Source organism: Euphorbia lathyris, chromosome 5 (genome assembly GCF_963576675.1).
Source record: "Euphorbia lathyris chromosome 5, ddEupLath1.1, whole genome shotgun sequence".
NCBI classification, from domain to species: Eukaryota; Viridiplantae; Streptophyta; class Magnoliopsida; order Malpighiales; family Euphorbiaceae; genus Euphorbia; species Euphorbia lathyris.
Window position 1 is genome coordinate 46,475,604 of NC_088914.1, and position 20,689 is coordinate 46,496,292.

At 35.0% G+C, this 20,689-nt stretch overlaps 1 pseudogene; it reads left to right on the forward strand.

The window, feature by feature from the left end:
• Nucleotides 1–19,615: 19,615 nt before the first annotated feature.
• On the forward strand, nt 19,616–20,436 carry LOC136229766 (F-box protein CPR1-like; annotated as a pseudogene).
• The last annotated feature ends 253 nt before the right edge of the window (nt 20,437–20,689 follow it).

Consider the following 20,689-nt stretch of genomic DNA (forward strand, 5'->3'; position numbering starts at 1 on the left):
TAAATGCATGATAAGTTAAAAATTTGAAACGAAAGAATACTGGAAGACATCTTTTAATGATTTTTTGTCTTTATACGATGCATCTGTCACACCCAACCCTAAACGGCATCGGGTATGAATGAAAAACAGGGCAACCAACTTCTAATATCCTGACAGCCGAACCGATTTTCTATTAGATAAAAATTTATTTGGACTACTTAAAATTTTATTTATTATTTGGCTTGGACTTGATAATTCAATCAAGCTTCCTACGTATCCCGAACTCCTTTAATCTTTAAACCGGGAATCAAAGCCACGTAGTTCTACCTATTTTAGGTAGTTCTCTTTACTTAGGTAGTTCTCTTAACTTATGAACTCATTTTAACTTATTGACACGTTGATTGATACACTAATAACTTAATTGTATATTTCACTTTATTACTATATATATAAATCGTTTTTATCAAAACGAATCAAATCGAACAACATTTATCAAAACGAATCAAATCGAACAACGTTTTATCAAAACGAATCAAATCGAACAACGTTTCATCAAAACGAATCAAATCGAACAACGTTTCATCAAAACGAATCAAATCGAACAACGTTTCATCAAATCAATTCGTAAACAAATAAACGTTTTGTCAACCCAACTCGTAAACAAATAAACTGCTTTAACAAACCAACTCGTAATCAAATAGATTGCTTTAACAAACCAACTCGTAATCAAATAGATCGCTTTAACAAACCAACTCGTATTCAATCAAACGTAAAATCTGTGTGTCCATCCTCGAATTCCACCCGTGTAGCTTATCATAACATCAATCATATCAATAATCGAGATATCTCATTCATATCTCACCTTGCCTAACGTTAGGACTACCATTCGTGCACTCTAGCCATACCGCCCTTAGGTATGGTCTTACAACTTACAACTTCCTACCCCGGGCAATCCTAGATGGACAAAACCATTTTATCTTGCTTTCAAAATATCACCACTCGTGAAAATCATATTTGGACTTCAATCCAAAATAATAACAACAATCGCAATAACTTTCTCAATCCAAAAACAATTCGCATAAGATCATCAATTTCATTTTCTCGACCAAATTTCTGAAATACAATGATAATAAATAATTATTATTCAAATAATCAAAACCAAAAGTATATAAATATTTTAAACAATATAACTTAAACAATTTAATAAAACGGAATCAAAACCACTTAAATCATTTAAAACTGATCTCACCGGAATAACTATTTTAGACCGAAGACTCGTTATATTATCATAAGTCTATTTTGAAAATTTCGGTACTAAGTTTTATGTAATAATATTTAAACTCTTGTAAAAATCTTGTGGATTCTAATTGGCAATTATCGATATTAGTCCTTATATTTTAAGGAGACAAATTAAAGTTTCTCGGGATACTATATCGATAAAATTTAATATCGTTTAAAGTTTACGTCACCGAAATAATGATTCTAAACCGACATAGTTAATTCAAACTATTGACACTATTGGACTTGTTTCACTATCATAAATCTTATTAGTACAAATTTTATATTCGACTTTATACCGACTCTACTTGGCAAATATCAATACCGACTCTAATTGGTAAATATCACCATTAGACCTTCTAATTCATAACTTTTGTCTGTTAATACTGAATTTCACGTTATTAAATCTAAAGGACAACTAGTCTAAAATTTATATTTTTATTAGTAATTGATAGACGCTAAATTATTAATCCTCAATCTTTGACGAAACTATCAAAACTAGACTTACTCAAAATCATGTCTAAAACACTGTATAAATAATTTAAATATAAAATACAGTTACCGAAATATCGTCGTTGGCCACCGGAAATTCATCGTCGTCGGCCACCGGAAATTCATCGGGTGATCCGTTGTCACCAAAAATTCTATCTCTTTTTGTAAAAAAAAAGACAAAAGAACCTTATATTTATTAAAGTGAATTTTTCATGAAATCCTCCCCTTTTATAATGTACAAAATACTTATTTATGTAATTGACATCTAATACAACTTAGCCTAATTAATTGACACATGTTTACTAATTGACACCTAACAAAAACTTAGCCTAATTAATTGACAGCTATTTAACTAATTTACTATTAAGTAACACGTGTTAACCAACAAAAATCACCACAATATTAAGAACAACATTCCTATATTTATTTATTTCCATTGTCCATGTAATTCTTCTTCTTTTTTTCTCTTTAAGTAGTATATATATTTATATATTAAAACAATTTTGTTGATAAAATTTTAAAATATATTTTCGTGTACATCATAAAAATAATATTAGTTAATATCACATTTTTTTTTGGTAGAAAGTTAATATCATATTTAATACTTAATAAAATCATTTATTTTTTTATTACACAAAACTTTTAATTTACACCTAAAAGTATTAAATTAAACTCAATCGTATATTTAAAATCGTAATTAATTAACGTTATCTATTTTAATAAAAATAAATGTTAGAATTTTTAGACTCGGACGTTACAGCATCTGTCTGAATTATTGAATATAGATTCATTATGGATATCGTGTAATCATATCTTCTAGTTAAATTATTACAACTATATTACTTGTTTAAGTTATTAGTATATTCAATAATGGAGAATGGGAGACGACTGATGTAACTGGTCATCCTCAATTATTCCACCAATTTTATACGTAAAGAGTTGCATCCTTTTTTCTGATCTTCCTTTCATTGATGATGGGAAACCGAAGAGTCTCCAACTGCATTGACATTTACATATAAATAACTGAAATGGAACTCTCTTCTGTGTTATGTATTCTAAAAAAACTATTGAAATACTTGAGGAGAATCCACAAATTAGGCGAGACTTCCATACCTTTAAGAGAAGAAAAAATGTTTGAAGAACTAATGTCTAACCTTCCTAGGATGGCAATAGTTTCTCCTTTGTATAATTGCACCCCGGGAAGTTTAGACATCAGTTGAGCAAACATTTATGTATCAAGTTGATTTCATCTTTGCTTTTCTTTAAATTTGCTCTCTCCATATGTTCTTTTTTGGGTTATTGATTATTTATTCATTTGGGTTTTGTTTCGGGTTATTAATTATTTATTCATTTGGGTTTTGTTTATCTGGTCGTAGGGATGCCGACGTATTCGGGATGTCTTCTGCCATGCTCAACATCGTCCCCACTTTGATTCCATGTTAGCAGTTGAACATGCTCCTTCAATTCCCCTCATAACCAAGGTTCCCATTTTGTAGTTAAATATGTACGACACAATAATCTGAAATAATTCAGTGTGAATCTTAGCAGTAGTAGCCCCTTGTTCAGATGGTAAAACAAATTCCCCTTGAAATGTATGGTCATGTGTTCGAGTCCCCTTCTTGGCAAATATTATTTTAATTCGAACAAGTATGCAAATTATTATTATTATTATTATTGAAACCTTAATTGTAGTTGAATCAATCTAATATACGAGAAGACGTATGCCTATGTCCGTAAATATGCACGTTTAATATGAATGAGTTCCGAATTGCATTTAATGTATTTGTGAAATCAATGCATTCGAAAATAGAGCTATTAATTACTATTAAAACTAATTGATTAACAAACCAATAATATAACAAAACCTAATTAATTTACTACAACTATTATTAGTTTAGGCAAAAATATATTTTGCTCCAACCATGCTAGCTATTTTACCATCTATTTCATTATTTAGTCATTCGCTGTGATTAAATTCCAATTAAATTTTTTTTATAAAAAGATACGAAAAACGATTGGTAAATATAGAACATAAATGTTTAATTAAATAAATGTAGAACATAATCGTTTAATCAATTATTACAGGACATAATCATTCAAGGAATTGAGATCGTTATTATTACCTAATTAATACTTTACGGTACGTTACGTCGGGTGGCGTCGGGTTACGCTAAGGTTACGTGAGGTAAAAGAAAAAAAATAATTATTAAATAAATTATTGATTAAATATGCATTTACAGAACATAATTGCTTTAAATAAGCTGCACTACGAAATAATAGTAATATTTTTTTTAAATTTAAAAACTGATTGAAACCTTAATTGTAGTTGAATCAATCGTTCAAATAGTTATATTTGTATGCATCAAGCTTTCCCTGTGTAATTAAATCGTCTTAGCCAATTCGGGGTTAAAAATTAACAGAAATAGCTCATTGTCCTGTTGGTAGAACGACTCCCCTTAAATCTTATGGTCACATGTTTGATTCCCCTTTTCAGCAAATTTCTTTGTTTATTGATTTTGATTAAATTTGGACAACCATATTGTCAAAGATTTATGCAACTTTTTTAATATAAGATACTGTAAAATAATAATATTAGTAATAATAATAAAAAAAGGAACCTTAATTGTAATTGAATTAATGTAATTTATTTGTAATTGTATGTATGAGGATTTTTTCCCTTTTTATAAACATTACGATGTGTTAAATGACAATAATTGTTCATGGATCAGTTGGTAAAACACCTCCTATTGAATCCTTGGGTCACTGTTTCGAATCCCCAAGTTGGCAAAAAAAAATTCTGAGTTTCCCTCCTTCCTCTTTACGAGAAGACCTCAGGTATGTATGTCATGATTTGAAAAATCAACACTAGTCAATAAAACATAGCATTAACTACATAAAGACATTTATGAATGTCATTAATGTGGCGTTAAAATAAATGAATTGCTAATTTAATATGGTAAGCGTTCGCCAATTAGAAGACGCCTTCATATGTGTTTTAGTTTTCCAGTTATACATGTAAATGCGATCCATGTTGCATTAAATGTGTCACACCCGACCCCAAACGGCATCGAGTATGAGCAGAAAATAGGATACCGAACGCTTAACGGCCTTAAAGACGAACCGATTTTCTAATAGATAAAAATTTATTTGAACTACCTAAAGTTTTATTAATTATTTGGCTTGGACTTGATAATTCTATCAAGCTTCCTACGTATCCCGAACACTTTTAATCTTTAAACTGGGAATCAAAGCCACGTAGTTCTACCCATTTTTGGCAGTTCTCTCAACTTATTGACACGTTAATACAATTAATAGACTTCACTTTATTTCTATATAGTTTCGTTCTATCGCTACTATTATTCACAATATATTTAGTATCTCGATCTACGATTTCGACTCGTCAATTTTTAACCCGTTAAAAACTTAATTTAATTTCCAAATAGCTTAACTTAATTTTGAAATCAACCAAAAATGCTTATTCAGACCATCACAAATTTATTTATTATTTGTTTAATATATACGGGAATACTTTATCGATTCAACAGTATAAAACTTAAACTTAAAAACCTTAAAATCATGTTATCAAATCAAATCAAATCAAAAATAAATATCGATATCTTTATATCAGCATTTTATCAAAACAACTCGTAATCAATCAAACGTTTTATCAAACCAAATTCGTAATCAAATAAACGTTTTATCCAATCCAATCCGTAATCAAATAAACGCTTTATCAAACCAAATCCGTAATCAATCAAACTCGTAATTAATCAAACAAAAATCTTATATTAAAATCAGCTCATATCCGGAAACGTAAAACCTTATATCCATCCTAGAGTTTCTCCCCTTATGTATAAATCCATAACCACATATATCATATAGCCGAGACGTCTCTTTAACCTTGCCTAATCCCGTATTGGTCTTACCCCACACTTCGCTGCCAATTGATGCGTGCCGTCTAGTATAGTGTTTTCTACGACAAAATATGTATGATGTTAAGTGCGTTACGACTATGGATGTGATCTTTCTAAATGCTCTATCTTTACTAGACGCCACTACTTAGGGGCAAGTGTACCCCGTCGTATCAAGTAATAATCCGGTTAAGACCGGGTATCGAATTCACGGGATTTATAATTGCAAGTATTAAACGACTCGGTTTTATACGTTATTTAAGCGGTGAATACTTTGGGGTTGATATGGGAACCAACTACAAACTACTCCTAACTATTGGTGAGACAATTTTATATAACAAAACTCTCCGAAATGATATGGATGGCGAAAAGTTATAAATATGATAAACAACGACTCCTAGTATATATACGGTTAATGATTTATTCTTGCAATGACGACTACATGTAGTGTGACCGACCCGTGAAGTAATTAGACTACGTGGTTCCTAGTCAAGGCGTGTCTAATGCTTGGGACCAGAAATTAGGGCCCTAAGTTCCGTGGCTTGTCAATTCCTACGGTTTCCGGAGCGTCACTTCCGGTAAGGCAACACCTATATGAATCCCTAAAGATAGCTCGAATGGCGTCGGAAATCGCGTTCTCCTACACAATAATCAATTACGAGTATCAAAACAAGTAACAAACATCAACACATATATAGAGAAGAAGATTATGAATCATGAATTATAAATATGTAGAATGTAAATATGAAATACAACCAAGCCTAGTACATAGGAAGAGTACAAGCTAATTAGCAAGTGAAAAGGGAAGAATCCACCCTCGGAACTAGCTAACCGGACTCAAGGCCGTCTCTTAGGACTTGGAGGTGGAGCTTTCGAGCTTGGTGAACGGAGAAGGAACGGAACTTTGACGGAATGCCGGAATCAACGAACAAGCCCGAAAGGTGATAGAGTTTTGCTAAAATAAAATGAAATCTCAAACTATATAACAAGAACTTAATTTATACAAAAAGTTGTATATCAAAAAGGGGTTGTCTCAAATGAGTGCTAGTCACTCTTATTTATACACATCAAGCTAGGGGCAAAATCATAATTCCACAAGATACAAGCATGGAGCAAAGCATGGAGCAACATGATTTTGTGCATATTTCCCATTCCTACAAGCATGGAGCAAAGCATGGAGCAACATGATCATAATGACCCATTCCTTCAATAATTTCCTGCATGTGGACTTAATCCGGGTCTTGTTGTCTCAACCACGCCCCGCGTATAGTGATATACGCCGCACGTGTTTGAGCTCCTGGCGTTTTATTGCTTGAAATACACCATTTACGCCTTGCGTATCCTGAAACACGCCTCGCGTACCGATGGTTGACTTAGGAGACAATGCAGTCTGACGTTTATAATTGGGCCAATTTTTGCTTTCTACGCCCCGCGTAGGTTGGGTACGCCTTGCGTATTGCTGAGTAGATCCCACGTGGTGCCTGCGGATAAGGCAATCATTTCTGACTCTATGTTCCACGCCTCGCGTAAGGGATAATACGCCTCACGTAAATGCATGAATTCTGCTCTCTTGTTCGTACCTGAAATACAGTTCTCGATAGCCGAGTTAGCTTGACGTTTTATTTCATAAATTCAATCAAAACTAAAGATTATTAACTAACATTACGAATTTTATTCTTACTTCATTATTTTATTAAAACACTCTATTTTTGCAATTAAACTTATCTATTTAGCCTCAAATTAAACCGTAAATCACGCTAAAAGATAGGGACGAAACGCCTCTATCAAACCTCCTCGGACTTTAAAGTTTTACTTGTCCTCAAGTAAAAGAAATCGAAAGACAAGGGATTGAGATTATTAAGAAACAAACCGACGATCGGTTTTACCAAGTGCGTGATTTCAAAATTAAAGTTTTATGCAAAGTTTTTGGCAAGTACCTACGCAAACAAATGAGTGGCCAAAACTTGTTTGAAACCTCCATGATCAAAATTAATAGGTAATATTAACAGGGGTCGATTATCTTTTGAGAACCCGATAGTACCTCACCAAGGGTTTTCACTCTTACGCTCAAACTTTGGTGGGTCACTGTTTTGGCACTCTTCTTTGCACTTACCCGAGATCACTTTGAGTTTGCCTTTTCATCCAGGTTTTTCCTCCTATGTTATGGTTTAGACAATATTAAAAATGAGCCCGGAGGGGGGTTGTAATGTGGGTGGCTTTTTAGTGGTGAATTTTTGAAAACTCGAGTTCAAATACCATTTTGATGATTGCACCGTATTTTTATTTTGGCCTTAGTAAGTTCGTAAAGAATAACTCGAAATTGCTCGGGTGGAGCTTGAGAATGCCTTTTGCTCTTTATTGTGTTTTTCTTTTTCTTTTTGTTTCTAGAGCAGCACAAAAACGATTTCGAAGACTTTTGGTGCTTACTTGTCAAGGCCTTTGGCTTATTTCGGGTGCGAATTGATTTTGTTGGTATTTAATCAAGAGGAAAAAGGGTTAAATGTTAAAAGGGTATTAACAACAAAAAGTCAGTTAATAGGTTCGAGGGGGTTTCCTAGAGGTTAATAAAAACGAGAAAAATAATTTGAGAAAAGGATTAGACTAAGTGGGTTCGTTTTATCATCTATTACCATTTATACCAAAATAAGTGTACTAAACCCGGTATTAGGTGCAAACTCTATGAGTCGAGTGAAGTCAAAGCTCTCGAAAAATTGTGAAAGAAATGGAGTTCTCGTACGAACTCCTTTAGGCTCAAAAATACCTCATAAAAATTCGGGTTTAAATTGTGTACTATCGAGTCTTTGCTAGACTCTCGAACATCCCTTTTTTATTGCCTTTTTAAGTTTTATTATGGAGATGGCATGTGGGTTAGGACTCAATGCTTTTGTTTGGTACGAACCTAGGCTTTGCATAAATTCTGTAACTTCAAAATTAAGACTAAAATTTTTTTACTAAAATCGATCCTTTGTGTTCCGACGGTATTTACATTTAAGGACAAATAACAGAACATTTAAGTGATTTCCGAGGGAGGTTAGTGTGTCGCGAAAAAATTTGAAGAATCGATAGATTAGTTTAATTATTTTTATGTTTATTTTATTTTTGTTTTTGTTTTTGTTTTTGTTAGTGCAAAACAAACTGAAAGTGCGAGGTTGCACGGCCCTCCGCGTTATTAAAATGACATCTATTCCAAGGACGTCGCAAAAGAAAAGAAAAATAAAAACAAAAATAAATGGGGATGAGAATTAGACCCGTTTAAAGGTTGGGTCCTACGCGAGGCGTGCCCAGGGGGGCGCCCCGCGTAGGAGGTGCGTTTATTCTCTTTTTGGGCAGAGACCCAAATACGCGGGGCGTAGTAAGAGGGGCGCCCCACGTGTTCGTGTTTCTAGACAGTTTATGTAAGAAAAAAGGAGGATCACGCGGGGCGTGCAAGGAGGCACACCCTGCGTGAATTTTTATTGGCGGTGCACAATTAAAAACATATTAAAGATAAGATGATTACGAAAATAAAACGACATAACACGAAACACAAAGTGATAGATATATTAGAAATAAAAAGGAAAGTACAAGAAAACATAAAAGATAACAAAACTAACTACGGAAACATTAAAAATAAAAGCGAAAAAGCCAAGAAAATACAAAACATAAAAAGAAATGGAGACTATGGTTGAGACGGAGGAGGATTGCCGTGGAGGTGGAAGTAGGAGGCGAAGGAGTTGGTGAGGGCATCAAAGCGAGCATCGAGATGGACCCGATCCTCTCGTTGTTGCGCCTCAATGGCGTTGAAGCGGGTAAGGTAGGTAGAGTGTTCCATGAGGCGGTTAGCCTCAAGGGTGTCAAAGCGGGTGTTGAGGGTGGCGAAGTGGTTGTCGAAGTGGGCTCGATCGGCACGTTGGTGGCCTTCCAAGGCGTCCAACCGAGCATAGATGGAATTGAAGTCGTGGTTAGGCGGAGGACTGAAATTGAGGCCCATATCCGAATCCGAACCCGAACCCCCCTCCTCGTGAGAGTGAGCCGCCCCCGAAGTCTCACCCAGGCCCGAAGTGGAACGGTTGAAGGACTTAAAGGAATTTTTGTCCACGGGCCGAGATCCAATACTCGGGAGGTGCTCAAGGGCAGCCGTGCCAAGAGCGGAGGTGGCGAAGGTAGTGATCAGATGTCCCAACCCGATTTTGCCACGTTTACGGGTGGAAATGTGATGAAGTTGGACGGACACAAGGAAGGAAAGGTCATAGGCGCGGTTGTTGGCACAACAATAGAGCGCCAAAAGTTCGTCTTTGTTGACCTTGGTGGATTCGGACTTCCCGAAAAGTAGAAGGAGATGAAGCGGTGGAGAAGTTGGAGGATTGGATCACGAATGAGGGTCGGACGGAGGTTGGAGATGTCGTAATGATCGGACCCGGTGATGGAGGTCCAAAATTCATGAGCGGAAGCACCCTCGGGCCAATCGGCGATGCCACCCTCTGCTTGTCGGGTGAAATGGTTGCGGATCCATTGGGTGTCAATGGAAAATGGTCGGTTGTGGAGGTGGAAGTTGAAGAGGGCGGCACCGGGGATGTTGTTAGAGGTGAGGGTGGTGTAGAACTCGATCACTAAGGAAGGGTAGACGAGTTGACGGGTGCAAAAATGATCGTACCACCCGAGGTCACGAAGACGAGCTTCGAAAATGCTACCAAGATCGTAGTGATCAAGTGTGCTTCGTTGGATGTACGGAAGCGCCATAATGTGGGCGGCGGAGAGTAGTTGGTAGTTGTGGGCTTCCTCTTCGGTTAGGAGATGAAAAGGAGCCCGGTATTGGCAGGTGAGTGGTGGTGTTTGTTCCCGTTCGGGTGATGGTGGTGGTTGTTGATTTTGGGCGGAACGGGAAGATCGGGCCCTAGCGGACCGTGGGGGACGCATATCAGGGGTTTGCTTTCGCCTAACCATGGTGTGAGTGAGGGGTTTTAGAGAGTGTGTAGGAAGGTTGTGAGTTGTGAGGAAGAAGAAGAAGAAAAGGAGGGGTTTATATAAGGGGAAAATGGGGAATCCAAGTAAAACTCGGATTCCCAGAGGGGTACGCGGGGCGTGAAGGGGCCACGCCACAGGTATCCCTCCCCCTGAACTTATTTTACGCAAAAATGGTGCGGTACGCGGGGCGTGAAAGGGGGCACGCCTCGCGTATCGCACCTCCTGTCCCTTTTTAATGGAAAAAAGGGTGAGGACGCGGGGCGTACATAGGGGCACGCCCCGCGTAAAAGACAGAAGATGAAACAATTATTTTTTTCGGTTTTTCCGATTTTTCTGATTTTTATTTTGGTGTTTTATGGTTTATTAATGTATTTTTAATGATTTCATAATTTGTAATTAAGAGGGTGGTTTAAATAAAATTAATGGAGGGAAGGTGAAAGGTGATTGGAGGGAAGAGGAGGTGGAGTGTGGAAGTGGGAAAGGTGTATAGGCAAGAGAAGTGATGGGAAGCTTGAGAGAAGGAGAGTTGCCATGGGGAGTTGTGATTCATAACTCCCTGAGGATACGTGAGGCGTGCCCTGGGGTACGTCCCGCGTGTCCTCCCACGGGGCATTTATTTAGGAGAGGGTTGTTATCTGAAGGGTACGCGGGGCGTGGTAGGAGGTACGCCCCGCGTAGTGTGTCTTTTATTGAGTAAAATGGGCAGACACATAGTTGCGCGGGGCGCATGGGGTTGTACGTCCTGCGTAGCTTAAAATTTTTGGATTAATATGGGATTTGTTTTTCCTTTAATTTATGAAAAATAGAAATAGAAATAAAAATAAAAATAGAAATAGAAATGAAGATACAAATTGATAAGAATAACTCAAAGAAATGAAATGAATCGGCCGGAAAACGAAATGTGGAAAGTAAAAGTTGGGAACGAAAAACTCCCTTATTCGAGCTTGGGTTGCCTCCCAAGAAGCGCTACGTTAGAGTCGGTGAGCTCGACTTAGCATTTCCTCCTAGGTGTATGCTTCCATTCGCGTTAGAAATTCAAATTCTTGAGTAAACAACCTGTACCTGCAAAACGGGTTATTAGTCTCAACAAAAATTAATAAAAACCAAAAACTACATTTAAAGAAATTAATGAAGAGTTTAGTTTGCTCCCTTTTTGACTCCTTTGGTAGTTCAAAAAGAGTGAAATATTCCGAGGTAGAAGGAACCTCAAACTCTTCTAGTTTTGGATTCATTTCCATGGGTCCGCGCACAACCGGCTCATCGATGTCCGTTTCCTTATAACTGAAACAACCTTCATGATTTGGGGAATCCTTTTGAGAGAACTCAATTAACTTGAGCTTTCCATTTTGACAAACCGAATTGGAACCTCGAATTGATTCGTCCGCGGCTGAATCAAGAGGAGACTTTAATCTGGCAAGTAGATTTTCCAAATCCCTGAAATATGCCTCAGTGTTAGATAATCCTTCATGAATGTCTTTAAGCATAGAGATTACCGCCTCGAATTGTAAGGTTGATTGTTGGTGCGAGCATTCGTCATCTATGAGGTCGTCCCACAAACGACGACTATGAGGCATCATACCATGAAACAAATCATTAGTAACAACACAAAACAAAATAAATTATTCACACAAAAAGAGAGTAATATTTACAAATGCTTAAACTAACAATAAAACGTTTTTGTCTAATATTGCAAGAAATTATAAATCCCCGGCAACGGCGCCAAAAACTTGATGTGTGCCATCTAGTGTAGTGTTTTCTACGACAAAATATGTATGATGTTAAGTGCGACTATGGATGTGATCTTTCTAAATGCTCTATCTTTACTAGTCGCCACTACTTAGGCTCAAGTGTACCCCGTCGTATCAAGTAATAATCCGGTTAAGACCGGGTATCGAATCCACGGGATTTATAATTGCAAGTATTAAACGACTCGGTTTTATACGTTATTTAAGCGGTGAATACTTTGGGGTTGATATGGGAACCAACTACAAACTACTCCTAACTATTGGTGAGACAATTTTATATAACAAAACTCTCCGAAATGATATGGATGGCGATAAGTTATAAATATGATAAACAACGACTCCTAGTATATATACGGTTAATGATTTATTCTTGCAATGACGACTACGTGTAGTGTGACCGACCCGTGAAGTACTTAGACTACGTGGTTCCTAGTCAAGGCGTGTCTAATGCTTGGGACCAGAAATTAGGGCCCTAAGTTCCGTGGCTTGTCAATTCCTACGGTTTCCGGAGCGTCACTTCCGGTAAGGCAACACCTATATGAATCCCTAAAGATAGCTCGAATGGCGTCGGAAATCGCGTTCTCCTACACAATAATCAATTACGAGTATCAAAACAAGTAACAAACATCAACACATATATAGAGAAGAAGATTATGAATCATGAATTATAAATATGTAGAATGTAAATATGAAATACAACCAAGCCTAGTACATAGGAAGAGTACAAGCTAATTAGCAAGTGAAAAGGGAAGAATCCACCCTCGGAACTAGCTAACCGGACTCAAGGCCGTCTCTTAGGACTTGGAGGTGGAGCTTTCGAGCTTGGTGAACGGAGAAGGAACGGAACTTTGACGGAATGCCGGAATCAACGAACAAGCCCGAAAGGTGATAGAGTTTTGCTAAAATAAAATGAAATCTCAAACTATATAACAAGAACTTAATTTATACAAAAAGTTGTATATCAAAAAGGGGTTGTCTCAAATGAGTGCTAGTCACTCTTATTTATACACATCAAGCTAGGGGCAAAATCATAATTCCACAAGATACAAGCATGGAGCAAAGCATGGAGCAACATGATTTTGTGCATATTTCCCATTCCTACAAGCATGGAGCAAAGCATGGAGCAACATGATCATAATGACCCATTCCTTCAATAATTTCCTGCATGTGGACTTAATCCGGGTCTTGTTGTCTCAACCACGCCCCGCGTATAGTGATATACGCCGCACGTGTTTGAGCTCCTGGCGTTTTATTGCTTGAAATACACCATTTACGCCTTGCGTATCCTGAAACACGCCTCGTGTACCGATGGTTGACTTAGGAGACAATGTAGTCTGACGTTTATGATTGGGCCAATTATTGCTTTCTACGCCCCGCGTAGGTTGGGTACGCCTTGCGTATTGCTGAGTAGATCCCACGTGGTGCCTGCGGATAAGGCAATCATTTCTGACTCTATGTTCCACGCCTCGCGTAAGGGATAATACGCCTCGCGTAAATGCATGAATTCTGCTCCCTTGTTCGTACCTGAAATACAGTTCTCGAGAGCCGAGTTAGCTTGACGTTTTATTTCATAAATTCAATCAAAACTAAAGATTATTAACTAACATTACGAATTTTATTCTTACTTCGTTATTTTATTAAAACACTCTATTTTTGCAATTAAACTTATCTATTTAGCCTCAAATTAAACCGTAAATCACGCTAAAAGATAGGGACGAAACGCCCCTATCACCAATACCCGACTAGGTCTTTACACTGTGTACACATGCCATGTCCCTCACTGAACATGGTCTTCAACTATCAAAACCACCGGTCCGGATTACTCTAGATGGATATAAAAATTCAGAAAAATCATAACGTGATCAAAATTTCCTTTCACAATCAAACTCCAATTCATAACCACAAAATCATCTGACCTCAATTAACTTTTTTCGTAAAAATAATCACAACATTTAAAATCAAATAATCATTTAATAATATAACCGAAATAGTTAAAATATCGTATAAAATCATCGATTCGTAATTTAATCGAATTCCAAGAATTAAATAGATCAAAATATTGTATCGATAAAATTTAGTATTGTTAAAAGTTGCATATTTTTACCGGACTATTTTAGGTCACTGAACCAAAACCCAAAATCTAAACTGAATAGTTAATTAGAACTCGTTAAACCACGTTAAACTATTAAGAGTATATTTGTCCTAACTTCATATTCAAATTATTGTACCTACCTTTATATTCAAACAAATATCGATATTAATCCTTCTAATTTATAACTTTTAGCTCGACAATTTAAAGTTACTTAAATATTAATCAAATAACTTAAAACTAAATTTTACACCAAACACTTTTATCGGACTATTCTCGTTTATCACCGAAATGGTAACGTGTAAACTAAACTGATATCGTTAATTACGACCGAAGGTTCAGTTAGACTCATGACACTGCTACGAGTCTATCCGTACTAATTTTATATTCCAAACTCTTGTGCTAATTTTATATTCTGATTATAAATTTAAACTCGTTACGCGGCTAAAAGTCTTAATACCGAATTTCACATCGATAAATCTAAAGGACAATTGTCTAAAATTTATATTTTATTTGTAATTCATAGACGTTAAATTATTATTCGTAAATCTATTAAAATTTGAAGAAATTACCGGAATCAAACTTACTCAAAATTATAACTAAAACATTTAAAAAGTAATTTGAGTCTAAAATAAAGTTACCAAAATATCATCGTCAATTACCGAAAATTCATCGATATGCTCCATTGACAATTATAAATCACGCCGCTCATATGACTAATTATATCTTTAGCCCAACCATACGAGTCCTTTCTTTACTTGAGAACTCTATGTTATTTTTACTCAACATTTTTTATAAAACCCAAAAAAGATTCATCTCCCTCCTTATATATATATATATATATATATATCCTCACCATGTCAATAACTTACATATATATATATATGTTTGGAAAAAGTACAAAAATAAACATTGTGGTTACACCAATTTTCGATCGCAGCCATGTGGTTTAAAAATTTACAAAATGGTACCTTGAGGTTCATTCCGTTAGCAAACACATACCAAATTGACTAATGGTGTTAAAAGTCAAAGGGAAAAGAGTTAATTTGATCCTTATATTTATTTATTTTATAAATTAAACTCTCTTATTATCTAATTATCACAAACAGACCTCAAAATAAAAAAATAAAAATCAATCATACCATCCTCTCTCTTCCTCTTTATTTTTATTATTTTTATTCCTTTCTCTCTTATCTAATTCTCCATTTCCGGCCACTCTTTCATCGACTCCTTGAGAAAACTTTTAATCCTGAAACCAAGATCCCACCTTTCACTCTGAAACCGAAGACATTGTTCCTATCATCAATCATCCTCCACTCGAATACTTCCAAAAGATCGACGAGCTTCTAAAAAACACCGCTAATTATCATTAGTTGGCTCTGATTCTGTGTTTACTGTAGTTTTTTCATCTCTAGAGCTGATTTTCTTCTAATTCTTCATTTTCGCGTTGTTCTGTGATTTAATTTAGATCTGTGGAGAAAAGGGTTTCAAGTGAAAGGGGATTTCAGAAATGGGGAGGATTGAGTTTTTGAAAATGAGTACTGATGATGCGAAAGCAGAATTAATCAAGTCTGATATCACTGAACTAAGGGTTGCTGCTAAGAAACTCATCAATGATGCTAATAGACTCGGTGGAAATGGGTCGCCTCCTTTGCTGCATCTCAGTCTTTTTATTCTCATGTTGATGTGATTTTGTGGGCTTATGCGTTGTTGATTTAGTATTTGAAGTTTACTTCTGTTTCAATTGTTATGGATTTGATTCAGAACAAGGTTTAAGAATGGTTAATTGCTCCTTCAAAATTCAATCCTTATAAATGGATGATTGTTCAATGGCTTGAAAGTAGGGATGTCAATTCGGAAGCCGGAGCCGGAGCTAGAGCCCGAGCTAGTGAGGGAGTTGCCGGAAATGCGGAATTAGATAAGAGGGGAGAGGAGAGAGAAAGAAGATGGTGTGATTGATTTTTATTTTTTTAGTTTGAGGTTTGTTTGTGATAATTAGATAATAAGGAGAGTTCATTTATAAAATAAATAAATAAATATAAGGATCAAATTAACTATTTTCCCTTTGACTTTTAACGCCGTTAGTCAATTTGGTATGTGTTTGCTAACGGAATGAACCTTAAGGTACCATTTTGTAAATTTTTAAACCATATGGCTGCAATTGAAAATAGGTGTAATCACAAGATTTATTTTTGTACTTTTCCCTGTATGTTTTCATAATCTCATTTTAGTATAAGTTTTCTAATATCAAGCCACATGTCACATACTTGGCAAATTATAAACTATTTATGACATGATATAGGACACGTATGTCATACATAATCTTACCAAATATATATATTTTTATGATAAATAAATAATAGTTTTAATCATATTTTTACAAAATCTTATATAAAAACATTGAATTAACCTACTTAACATATTATGTAATTGGAAAAATATTCACTTTGATACTTCTAATTTATAATTTTCTTTTTATAGAACTTATCCAAAAATTTAATTTATACCTCAAAACATTAAATTAAATCCTATAATATATTTAAATTCATACATAATTCAAAATATCTATTTCGAAAAATAAAATTTTAGACACGGATGTTACAAAATGTATTTCTGAAATCCAAGCAGTATATATTTATATATAATGTGAACTCGAAATTGAGGTAAGGGAGCAGTTATTCACACCAATTAATTTATATTTATAAGTTAAAAAAAACCCTTATGATTTATAAATTGTTATTATAATTATTATGTTAAAGAAAATATTATTAAACAAAAGGATTGAGAAAATAACTACAGAACATAATCGTTCAAATAACGAGCTGAGAAACCCTAATGACTTATATATCGAGATCATGATTATTAATTAATTACGTCAGACGGTGTTAGGTTACGATAAGGTTTCGTGACCTCAAAATTAAAAAAAATATATATTATTAGATAAATATATAACACAATCGTTCAATTAACGAGCTGAGAAACCCTAGGGACTTTTGTATGGAGATCGTGATTATTACTTGATTAGTCACACCAAGATACGTTAAGTCCGACGGTGTTAGGTTACGATAAGGTTTCATGACCTCAAAATTAAAAAAATATATATTATTAGATAAATGATTGATAAAATAAATATAGAACACAATCGTTCGAATAACGAGCTAAGAAACCCTATGGACTTTTGTATGGAGATCGTGATTATTAGTTAATTAGTCACACCAAGATATGTTAAGTCTGATGGTGTTAGGTTACGATAAGGTTTCATGACCTCAAAATTAAAAAAATATATATTATTAGATGAATATAGAACACAATCGTTCGAATAACGAGCTGAGAAACCCTAGGGACTTTTGTATGGAGATCGTGATTATTACTTACTTAGTCAAACCAAGATATGTTAAGTCCGATAGTGTTAGGTTACGATGAGGTTTCATGACCTCAAAATTAAAAAAAAATATATATTATTAGATGAATATAGAACACAATCGTTCGAATAACGAGCTAAGAAACCCTAGGGACTTTTGTATGGAGATCGTGATTATTACTTGATTAGAAACACCAAGATACGTTAAGTCCGACGGTGTTAGGTTACGATAAGGTTTCATGACCTCAATGGTTTCATGACCTCAAAATTAAAAAAATATATATATATTATCAGATGAATATAGAACACAATCGTTCGAATAACGAGCTAAAAAACCCTAAAGACTTTTGTATGGAGATCGTGATTATTACTTAATTATTCACACCAAGATACGTTAAGTACGACGATGTTAGGTTACGATAAGGTTTCATGACCTCAAAATTAAAAAAAATATTATTAGATAAATGATTGATAAAATAAATATAGAACACAATCGTTCAAATAACGAGCTGAGAAACCCTAGGGACTTTTGCATGGAGATCGTGATTATTACTTAATTAGTCACACCAAGATATGTTAAGTCTGATGGTGTTAGGTTACGATAAGGTTTTATGATCTCAAAATTTTTAAAAAAATTATTATTAGATAAATGATTGATAAAATAAATATAGAACACAATCGTTCAATTAACGAGCTGAGAAACCCTAGGATTTTTGTCTTAAGATCATGATTATTACTTAATTAGTCACGTTACGTCCGGCGGCATTAGGTTACGATAATGTTTCATGACCTTAAAATTTTATAAAAATATTATTAGATAAATGATTGATAAAATAAATATAGAACACAATCGTTCGAATAACGAGTTGAGAAACCCTAGGGACTTTTGTATGGAGATCGTGATTATTACTTAATTAGTCAAACCAAGATATGTTAAGTCCGATGGTGTTAGGTTACGATAAGGTTTCATGATCTCAAAATTAAAAAAAAAATTATTATTAGATAAATGATTGATAAAATAAATATAGAACACAATCGTTCAATAACGAGCTAAGAAACCCTAGGGACTTTTGTATGGAGATCGTGATTATTACTTAATTATTCACACCAAGATACGTTAAGTACGACGATGTTAGGTTACGATAAGGTTTCATGACCTCAAAATTAAAAAATATTATTAGATAAATGATTGATATAGAACACAATCGTTCAATAACGAGCTGAGAAACCCTATGGACTTTTGTATGGAGATCGTGATTATTACTTGATTAGTCACACCAAGATACGTTAAGTCCGACGGTGTTAGGTTACGATAAGGTTTCATGGCCTCAAAATTAAAAAAAAATATATTATTAGATGAATATAGAACACAATCGTTCGAATAACGAGCTGATAAACCCTAGGGACTTTTGCATGGAGCTAGTGATTATTACTTAATTATTCACGTTATGATACGTTATTTAAACCTACGCAAGGCAATAAAACCTTTTTTATAGAAGGCAATAAGACCTTAATTGCACATGAAATAAAGAAAATATTATTAAAAAAAAGGGTAAATTCCAAAAAAAACCCGTGGTTTGATGTTGTTCTAAAAAAACCCTTGTGGTTTGTTAATACAAAAAAAAAAAAGGACTGTGGTTTATGCCGTTACTCGAAAAATGAAAAATGACTTAACACCGTTAAAATTGCTGACGTGGCAAGGGGTAAAGTTGGAAAAATATTTTTTTTTTATTTTTTTATTTTTCATTTTTTATTTCTTCTTCTTCGTTCGTTCCTTCCTTATGAAAAATGAATGTACTGCTCTGCAAACCTTACTCACATACAATGGCACACCTGGCCCTTCCTTCACCCACCCCCAAACTAACACCCCATCTGCTTTCCTTCCCCTTTTTTCATAACTTATAATTTCCCCTCTTTAAAACCTACTCCATTTTCGCCTTCTTCCTAATTTATTTTCTTTTCAATTTTCCGCCCCTTTCCTGCTACCCAAACATTCTCATAAACGCCAAAAATGTCTAAAATCCCCCAAGATATTATCTCCGATATTCTCCTTCTTCTACCTATTGAAACTTTAGTCCGCTTTCGATGTCTATCCAAACCTCTTTGTTCGATAATCGATAGCTCTGATTTTATCCGCCTTCATCTCTCTCATTCCCTCAACACCAGATCCAATCTTCATATTATTCTTAGGGATTGGAATCTTTACACTGTCGATTTCGATTCTCTTGATGCTGCCGCTGCCGCAGAAAGTTTCAATCACCCTTTACAGAGCGGCGGCGGTACTGAAGCCGTGGGTTCGTGTCATGGCTTGGTGGTTTTGAGAAATTCGGAGCTAAATCTCGCCTTGTATAATCCATCAACAAGGAGGTTGAACCGCCCGATAATTCCTTGAAAACTGGGTATGTGTTTTACGGATTTGGTTATGATTCGGTTAATGAGGATTATAAACTGATTAGGATGGCTACCTTTGTTGGAGATGATGATGGATGTGAGTTTATTCAGTATGATTATGAAGTGAAGGTTTATAGTTTGAACAACGATTCATGGAAGAAAATTAAGGGCTTACCATTTTATTTCAGATTTCTGCATAAACCATTTTATCAGGTTTTGCATAGGAGAGGATATGGGGTTTTATGAAGAAGAAGATGATAAAAGAAAATAAAAAAAAAATTCAGAATTTCCAATTTTACCCTTCTGTTTTAACACTGTTAAGCCATTTTCCGTTTTTCGGGTAACGGCGTAAACCACAGTTTTTTTTATTAACAAACCATAAGGGTTTTTTTAGAACAATATCAAACCACACGGGTTTTTTTTGGAATTTACCCTAAAAAAATGTATTAAAAAGTCGTGATGATATAGTGACTTCCCTTGAATCTTATGGTCATGTGTT